General features: G+C 36.5%; 1 long non-coding RNA gene across 1 annotated transcript; it reads left to right on the forward strand.

The window, feature by feature from the left end:
- The first annotated feature begins 5,385 nt into the window (after positions 1 to 5,385).
- Positions 5,386 to 5,851, forward strand: LOC145094355 (uncharacterized). The gene is made up of 2 exons (XR_013703304.1): positions 5,386 to 5,550; positions 5,649 to 5,851. It is a non-coding gene; the product is annotated as an uncharacterized LOC145094355 (long non-coding RNA).
- The last annotated feature ends 3,175 nt before the right edge of the window (positions 5,852 to 9,026 follow it).

Raw genomic sequence — 9,026 nt, forward strand, 5'->3', positions numbered from 1 at the left:
GACGGAAGCCAATAATCGGGGACAACGACCGGATATAGCGAGGCATAATGGATATACATGGAAAACAGTAAGCACCATGCAGGATGAGAAAAATGTGTGTAGATTATAACAAAATGTACAAAAAAAGCCCAATAGTATTAGTTTCCAACATAAAAATTCGTTGGCCACAATTAAAGGGCCATTTTTGCCAAAAAAAAAAAATAGAAATTTACTATTCATCTTTTTGTAAGTCCCTAATCTGCCTGTGTATCAATCAGATCCATTTGATGGTGCGGAATCCCAATCAAACGGATGATGTCAAATCAAATAGAAGAGAAGGAAAAGAAGAATAAGATGAATCTCTATACGAATTGATTAGAATTAAAGTTCCGGATACAAAAGATTCACACACACAAAACTTCTCTCAGGCCGTAAACTCTCTTCTGTTCATCAATCTCTACTCCTCACCCTAACACCTATATATATACTAGGGAACATGGGCCGGATAACATGGGCCGTAAATGGGTGTACGACCATAAACTCAACCGTAAACATGACCGTAAACTCCAAAAATATTACAGAAAAATATAATTGCCCAGAAAAGCAAAGTATAAACCATATTTTGACCCAACAATCTCCCCCTTGGTTTATAGCTTTCTTTTCTTAATGACCCAACAAGTTCCCCCTAAAAAGTAGCTGGCTTTTCTTGTTAATCTTCATTAGAAGCTTGGCTTTAGCATTTATTTTCAATGAATGACTTCATCTTGAGCACTTGGGCAATTCTTCAAGATAGGGATGAGTAAAAGGACCGGGGAACCGGCCGGAACCGGTCCCAGAACCGGCACCCGATGGAACCGGTCGGGCCGAGACCTATACTATAAATTCGTGATTATTTGGAACCGGGACCTGGAAAGAACCGGCTATTGGAACCGGCCCAAAACCGGGAACCGGCCCGGCTAGAAAACCATGTCACGTAATGCGGTAATGATGTTCACGATCGATCCCACCTCGGCACCTCCTGCTTGCGATACACACAAAAAAAACTTCTTCTTCCCATCTAGTCTCAAATCGCAATCGGTCTCATAACAAAAAAAACACACAATCGTTCTTGACTTCTTGTGAGTCACGGCCACGATCCCACCTCCTGCCAGCTGCCACGATCCTAACTCCAAGTTCACGATCGAACCCTACTCTCTTCAGCAATCGGCAATCAGCATCACTTCATCATCATTCAATTCTTCATCTCCAAGTTTCCATCGATTACAAGTTTCCATCTCCAAGTTTCAATTGATCTTCAATTCTTTATCATCATTCATTGATTTTCATCTTCAATTGCTTCAATGATTCAAACTATGGATGTTCATGAAGATCAAGTAAGAGCATATATTTATATTTCATGTTTTAAGATTATATACTTCAATATTAGCTTCAATGCTTCAATGATTCACCAAATAATGGCATGCATGCAAGTTTTTTTTCTTTGGTTTTGTTGTCTCCATTCCAAATATATGCATTGTTATCCCTACTTAATTAAAAGATCTTGATTCTTGATCATAGTCTCATAGTGGAGTACTCCTTTGCGGATGAAAGGTTGTACATATAATATATGTTTCATGTTTTAAGCTCCATTTAACAATGTACTTTGTAGACATACATGCAAGATTTTTGTTAGATTAGTTTATTGTTTATAGTATGAATGTAATAATGTAATTATGTAAGATTGTCAAAACTACGAATTTGTATAGTACTTTTGTTATATAGTTAATGTGTAAAATTGACATTGTAGGATTTGGATGGGCTACGAAATGTACCATCATCAAGATACCGAAACTCGGATGCTCATGATGCCAATATTGAAGATGGTAATCCGGATAATTGGATTGGAAAAGACTTTGATGACCAAGTAAGATTAGTATTTAGCTTGTTTTGACCTGAATCTTTTTCCTACATGTAGATTAGGATTTGTAGTTGAGTTTACACTATAAAAAAGCTTGATTTGGTTAAAAATTGAATGAGTTACAAGCCCCGCAAGGAAGGGTGTCAAATCTGATTTTTTTTTTTGTAACAGCAATAAAACGTGATGTGATTTTGTTGTTCAAATGTGCATAACTCATTCAATTTAACTTTTTTTGACCTGAATCTTTTTCCTACATGTAGATTAGGATTTTTAGTTGAATTTAGACTATAAAAACACTTGATTTGGTTAAAAATTGAATGAGTTACAACCCACGCAAGGAAGGGTGTCAAATCTGAATTTTTTTTTCTAACAGCAATAAAACGTGATGTGATTTTGTTGTTCAAGTGTGCATAACTCATTCAATTTAACTTTTTTTGACCTGAATCTTTTTCCTACATGTAGATTAGGATTTGTAGTTGAATTTAGACTATAAAAACACTTGATTTGGTTAAAAATTGAATGAGTTACAAGCCCCGCAAGGAAGGGTGTCAAATCTGATTTTTTTTATATTTATTTTTCAGCATTTAAACGTAATATGACTTATTATATGTTTTATTTTGTGAATATAGGATTATGGAGAAGATTCAGAAGAAGATTATATAGAAGAAACACCGGCATGGAATGTTATACCAAGTGATGAATCAAACCAAGAAGAGGAGCCACAAGAACAACAACCTTCAAAAAAACGAAAATTTGCAACCACATAAAAACAAAGACAACCAAAAAAACCAACACAAACAAAAAAACCACCACCACCACCACAAAAACGAACACAAGAAAAATACCCAATAAAACCAAAACCCAAAAACAAAAAAAAGACTCAAAAGGAGTTAAGGGACCGGATTAACCCAACCAGACGAGGTGAGGGTAGAGATAATTGTACCGCTCCTGTTTGGAAATACTTCGAGGTCGAATGGATAAAGGAGGACGATGGAATTGAAAGAAAGTGGGCCGAATGTAATTATTGTTTACATTTACTAGCCGCAGATCCAAACCGGAATGGTACAACTTCAATAAACAAGCATTTTAATGGGTGCAAGTTAAATCCAGACAACATACCGAAACAAGTTGATGACAAAAAACAAAAGTTGTCATTTACGAAAGCTCCTAATGGTGAGGGTCATGTATACACATGGAAACATGATGATACTAGGATCCAACTTGCCTTGCTAGGACTTTTCACCATCGGGGAACTACCATTTAAATTCATTGAAAACGAGGCATTCATAGAATTTGTAAACGCCCTCAATGGTAGGGTGAAATTGCCTTCAAGGCATAAAATTTCTCGTGATGTTGTGTCATTCTATTTAATGGAGAGGCAGAAGTTGTACAAACATTTGAGCAACCCCAAAACAGCCATCCACTTGACAACCGACACGTGGACATCCTCGTGTCAAAAGATAAATTATATGGTTGTCACAGCCCACTTCATTACCGAAGATTTTGTCATGCACAAAAGGGTAGTCAACTTTAGAGAGGTTGATACTCACAAAGATGAAGACATGGCCCGGGAGTTGCTAATTTGCATAAACGAGTGGGGGATGAAGAATGTCATGACGATGACCGTTGATAATGCCAAGACAAATGACGTGGCAATCAACATCATTGTGAAAGAACTACCGGGTATTTACGAGAATGGCAAACATTTTCACATTAGGTGTATGGCTCATATCATAAACCTAGTTGTGAAAATGGGGTTAAAACACGAAGTTTATCAAGTAAAAAACCTACAAGATGCGGTGAAATACATTAGAGCCTCCCCGCAACGGATCAAGACGTTTAAACAAGCCATGAAGGATGCGGCTGTAGAAAGTCAAAGGTTTTTGTGTGGTGAAACTCCAACAAGGTGGAACTCTACCTTTGAATTGCTAAGATCAGCGTACGATGTGAAAGACGCATTTCTCGAATATAGCCATCAAGGTAAATAAAATCAATTAATCAAATATATTTCAGCACTAAAATTAGCAATATTTATTTCTTTAGCGATCAGTCCAAATATTAAATTGTGCATAACTAGTTCAATTTAACTTGTTTTGACTTGAATCTTTTTCCTACATGTAGATTAGGATTTGTAGTTGAGTTTACACTATAAAAACGCTTGATTTGGTTAAAAATTGAATGAGTTACAAGCCCCGCAAGGAAGTATGTCAAATCTGATTTTTTTTTTGTAACAGCAATAAAACATGATGTGATTTTGTTGTTCAAATGTGCATAACTCATTCAATTTAACTTGTTTTGACCTGAATCTTTTTCCTACATGTAGATTAGGATTTGTAGTTGAATTTAGACTATAAAAACGCTTGATTTGGTTAAAAATCGAATGAGTTACAAGCCCCACAAGGAAGGGTGTCAAATCTGAATTTTTTTTTTCTAACAGCAATAAAACGTGATGTGATTTTGTTGTTCAAGTGTGCATAACTCATTCAATTTAACTTGTTTTGACATGAATCTTTTTCCTACATATAGATTAATATTTGTAGTTGAATTTAGACTCTAAAAATGCTTGATTTGGTTAAAAATTGAATGAGTTACAAGCCCCGCAAGGAAGGGTGTCAAATCTGATTTTTTTTTTTTTCTAACAACAATAAAACGTAATCTGATTTTGTTGTTTTTTTTTTGTAGATCCAATGTTTCAGAAAACTGTGGGAAGGGTACCATCACATTCAGATTTTGAGATGATTAAAAAGATGATGGAGTTCCTTGAGAAGTTTAAGAAGAAAACTGAAAAAGGTTTGTGTTCAACAAAGCCTATCTTCCATACGTATACCCCGGAGATTCTAGATATAGAGCAACATCTTAGGAAACATGAAACCCACCCGGATTTTATGTTTATGGTACCGGATATGAAAGATAAATATGACAAATATTGGGGTAACTATGATACTATAAGTGATTATGTCTTCTTTGCGACATTGTTAGATCCTCAATGCAAGTCAAAGTTTATGAAAGTTGTTTTTACCCAAATGCTTAAAGCCAAGAACAAAAATAAAAAGATGTCCGCTGATGAGATAGAATCCAAAGCACGTGCAAAGGTTATTGATATCGAATGCAAATTGGACAAGTTTTTCAAGACATACTTGGAAAGGTCAAACATGACCTCATCGTCTCAACAAGAAACTCCCGAAGAAGTTGTTAATTTTGATGACGAAAACGAATTCTTTGGAAGCTATATGACTTCGGGAAGTTTCCACTCGACTTCGTCAGAAAGTCAATTGCAACGATACTTAAACGAGGACCCAATCGGATTTGACAAAGGATATGATATCCTCACATGGTGGAAAAATAATGCGGTGCGGTTCTCGATCGTTGCTCGAATGGCAAGAGGTATCGACCTTCTTTTACTCTAATTTAAAATTTTAATTTATAAATTTGTGTCGTGTATTATACACTAATTTGTTTATTAATAGATATTTTGGGGATGCAAATTTCCACCGTAGCATCCGAATCCACATTCAGTAATGGTCGTCGAGTAATTACCGACTACCGTACTAATTTGTCCATTGTGATTGTGGAGGCATTGATATGCACTCAAGATTGGCTAAGAAAGAGTAGCTTGCCTATATATGACTACGACGAAGTGCACGATGTGTTAGCTGACGATGACCTCGCTATCGGTAATACACTAATACTTGTTACATCTTATTTTTAACTTCTTATTAGTATTTGTTACATTTTAGTAAGTAATAACATTTTTCTTTTGTATTATATATAGACATTGTGGATGCTATACACAACTTGAAGCTAACGGAGAAGAGATCGGGGAATTAGTCAAAATGTCAAAGAAATGTTGGAATCCACATATTAGACTTTGTTTTTTTTTGTTGGTGAAACTTGGAAGTATATTTTGAATGTCGAAAGTGTATTTTGAATGTTGAATGTTTGAATGTTGGATACTTAATAACATAACTTTGACGACATCCATGTTTAATTTGCTTGTAATAATTTAAATAAAAGACCCATGCTTAATTTGCTTGAATGTTGAATCGTTTATTAAAATGTTTATTATTAAAATGTTGATTATTTACTAGTATTTAAACATCCACTTCTTCATAAAAAAACCAATAATACGCAAAGTAAATTAGTCGTTGAAATTACTCGAAAAACCGGCAAAAATCGGACCCGAAAAACCAATAAAACGCAAAGTAATTTAGTCGTTGGGTACATCAAAATTTAGCCGTTTCCAAACTCGAAAACCCGGCAAAAACCGGACCCGGAATCGGAACCGGTAGAACCGTCAGGCCGGTTCGGTTCTTCATTTTTGCCGAAGCCGGTTCCCCGGTCCGGTTCGGTTCGGGCCGGTTCCGGCCGGTTCGGTTCTTTTGCTCATCCCTACTTCAAGATTTGGCATTGAACGCACGTTGCGTGAGGAGGCTACTTGAAAAGATTCTTGAAAGATAGCGCTTTCAGCTTGAGAATCTTCAAAGAGAACATCAGAGAGAACAAATCTTCTGGATCACTTCAGCAGGTACAACGATAGCAGCAGACTGATTGAGGAGACTTCAATGCAATCCGTCACATAATCTTCAATTTTTGCTTCACTTTGCTTCTGGGGTTAAAGGATTGAATGTCGAAAGAATAATCTTCATTTCTTGCTCTTTCGAATGAGAATTCTTCGATGCTCACGGACGAAGTCTTGGCTCAAAAATCTTCAACACAAACTCCATGAGTTTCATCTTCACCTGAAATCACTTTTCAAGACAAAATAAAACTAAAAGAAAAATTAGAACAAAAAGTAAAACAGAAATAAAATTATTTTTTGATTTTGAATTTTTTTTATTTTTGTTTGTTTTTTTTTTATTTTTAATTCTCCCCTTTTATTTAAATTAAAAGAACACTATGAACAAACTTAACAAAAACAAAAATAATAGCTAACTTTAAGAGTGATTTGGGATCAAAGTTGTTGGACAACCTTATTCCACTTAGGGGTGTTCATAACCGGATAGTTGTTGGACAACCTTATTCCACATTTCCACTTATCGGTACCCTTATCTTCACATCTTCGTATGATCGATTGCAAGTATTGTGGTCCACTTAAACACGATAAATTTGTGACAATTTTGGATAATTTACCAATGACATGATACATGCATATACCTTAATTGTAACTTTATCATCATGATTGGCTCTAATCCTTGAATAATTTTTTCTTAAGACCATTTAACTGACTACAACCAAGGATATTGTTGTCCACCTAAATCGAGCAGCGAGATCTACAGACAATTTGTATGTGTTCAATTTTAAGTGTACTAGAACATGTTTCCCGCTTCCTGATATGCCCCAGCCATCAAAAACTTCCAGAGTACTCCTTACACCGGGTGAGCAGACAACCATTCAGAGAGAGGATAAATTCAGAATTCTATTACTTATTACTTCAGAGGGGTTGAGAAGTAGAAGGTTGCATATGTTGTGTACCAGGTCGGATTAGAAGTCACGCAAAGGAGACAACATATGGCTAACAGATGAGAGGAATTCCATATATATAGCCTGCAGAGAAATAGAGTTGCATATGTTGTGTACCAGGTCGGATTGGAAGTCACGCAAAGGAGACAACATATGACTAACAGACAGAAAGAAAGAAAACGATTTTCTATAGACCTAATTTATCGGAATTTACCAGTCGCCCCATCCAACCAGAATTAAGGATAAAATTCGCACATCGAGGAAAAGTGAATCCACAGTTCTAGATACAGGTTATTTAATGTGACTGGTAGATTCCCATGTATATCTCCCTGCTCAACCTATCTGAGCGTCGTGAAATCAGGTTAAACGGATCTAACTAGGTCAAAGTTTGTCAGGTCCTTAAATTCATTAGTTTCAACTTTCCCTAATCAAGTCCATTTAAAATATTCCGTGCCTACCAGTGCATTGAACACAGAGCGTAGACGATTCAACTTAGGTACGTTATGCCGATTCAGATTGCCCGTTATCACTTGCTAATTTCATTTCCCAAAACATCTCCTTCAAGCACATTCCATTAACACCATATTTTTGATTATATGATTTTCTAATGTTTTTGGATTTTTTTTTTAATTTTTCTAATTTTTGTTTTGTTTTTATTTCTCCCCCTAAATTTGTGCATAGGAGAGAAACGAAAGTAAATGCGCAAATTTTAACTATCCTAAAACAAAAATTAGTCTTTGAAGCGAATCAACTTGAGAAAAAAAACTTCGTAGTATAGAGAAGAAAACTCAAACCGTAAGTCACCGATTGAATTTGCATCCAAAAGGTCTGAGAACAGCACGCATAATCTCAGAACAGATCCGAAAATTCTTCATGTCATTAAGCACTAACCCCATGAGTGACCCCTTCCTTTCTTCCTTTCCCGCAAAAGGACACATACTCTCAACAAAGGTCTGAATGTTGTACAGTTGAGAGATTTCCCTAATCATATGCCAGGAGTAGCCACTACCAACAAACCGAAGTATGATGATGTGCCTCCATAGCTGCTCCAACACAAAGCGGGATTAGTTGGTCTTTGGAACCCAGTCCATTTTGAAACTGGGTCGACCTTTGTCATCAACGCAAGGTACTTTCTCCCATGACATGTCATGTTTATCACAAACAGAAGATATAGAAATATTAGAATCGTTAGAAGATTTGGGAGATTGAGCCTTCGGAACCCATTTGTAGTTGGGTTTAACCCATTTCTTTTTCGATCTGATGGATGGCTCAGTGCTTGCTTTTGATCTTGATGTCGGCCGTTGAGATGACTTTGACCTAACCGGTCTTTGTTTTACTGGATCATCTCTTGGATTGGGCTTGTTGGCTGACATTTCCTTCTTGCCCTTGGGATTCGGATGTTTGGCCTTGTGGGTTTGATTCTTGGCCTTCTGCGCGTTCCAGTCACCATTGTCTGAAAGTGACCTGGAAGGGTTTCTTTTGAAGTATCTCCCACTTGGGGCGTTTTTCCATCCTTGTGCGTTGTAGGGAACGTATGCACGATTAGCACAATTTCTGGCAATGTGTCCAGGTGTTCCATAGTGAAAACATATCTTTTTCTTCACTTTGAAGTTGTTTCTTCCTGCCCCCGGTGGCGTGTCCATGCCTTGTCTCTTGCTTTTCCTACACTCACAGTTACAACAGACACTCT

The sequence above is a fragment of the Lactuca serriola genome, chromosome 3 (genome assembly GCF_051521515.1).
Source record: "Lactuca serriola cultivar US96UC23 chromosome 3, Lser_US96UC23_V15, whole genome shotgun sequence".
Taxonomy (NCBI): Eukaryota; Viridiplantae; Streptophyta; class Magnoliopsida; order Asterales; family Asteraceae; genus Lactuca; species Lactuca serriola.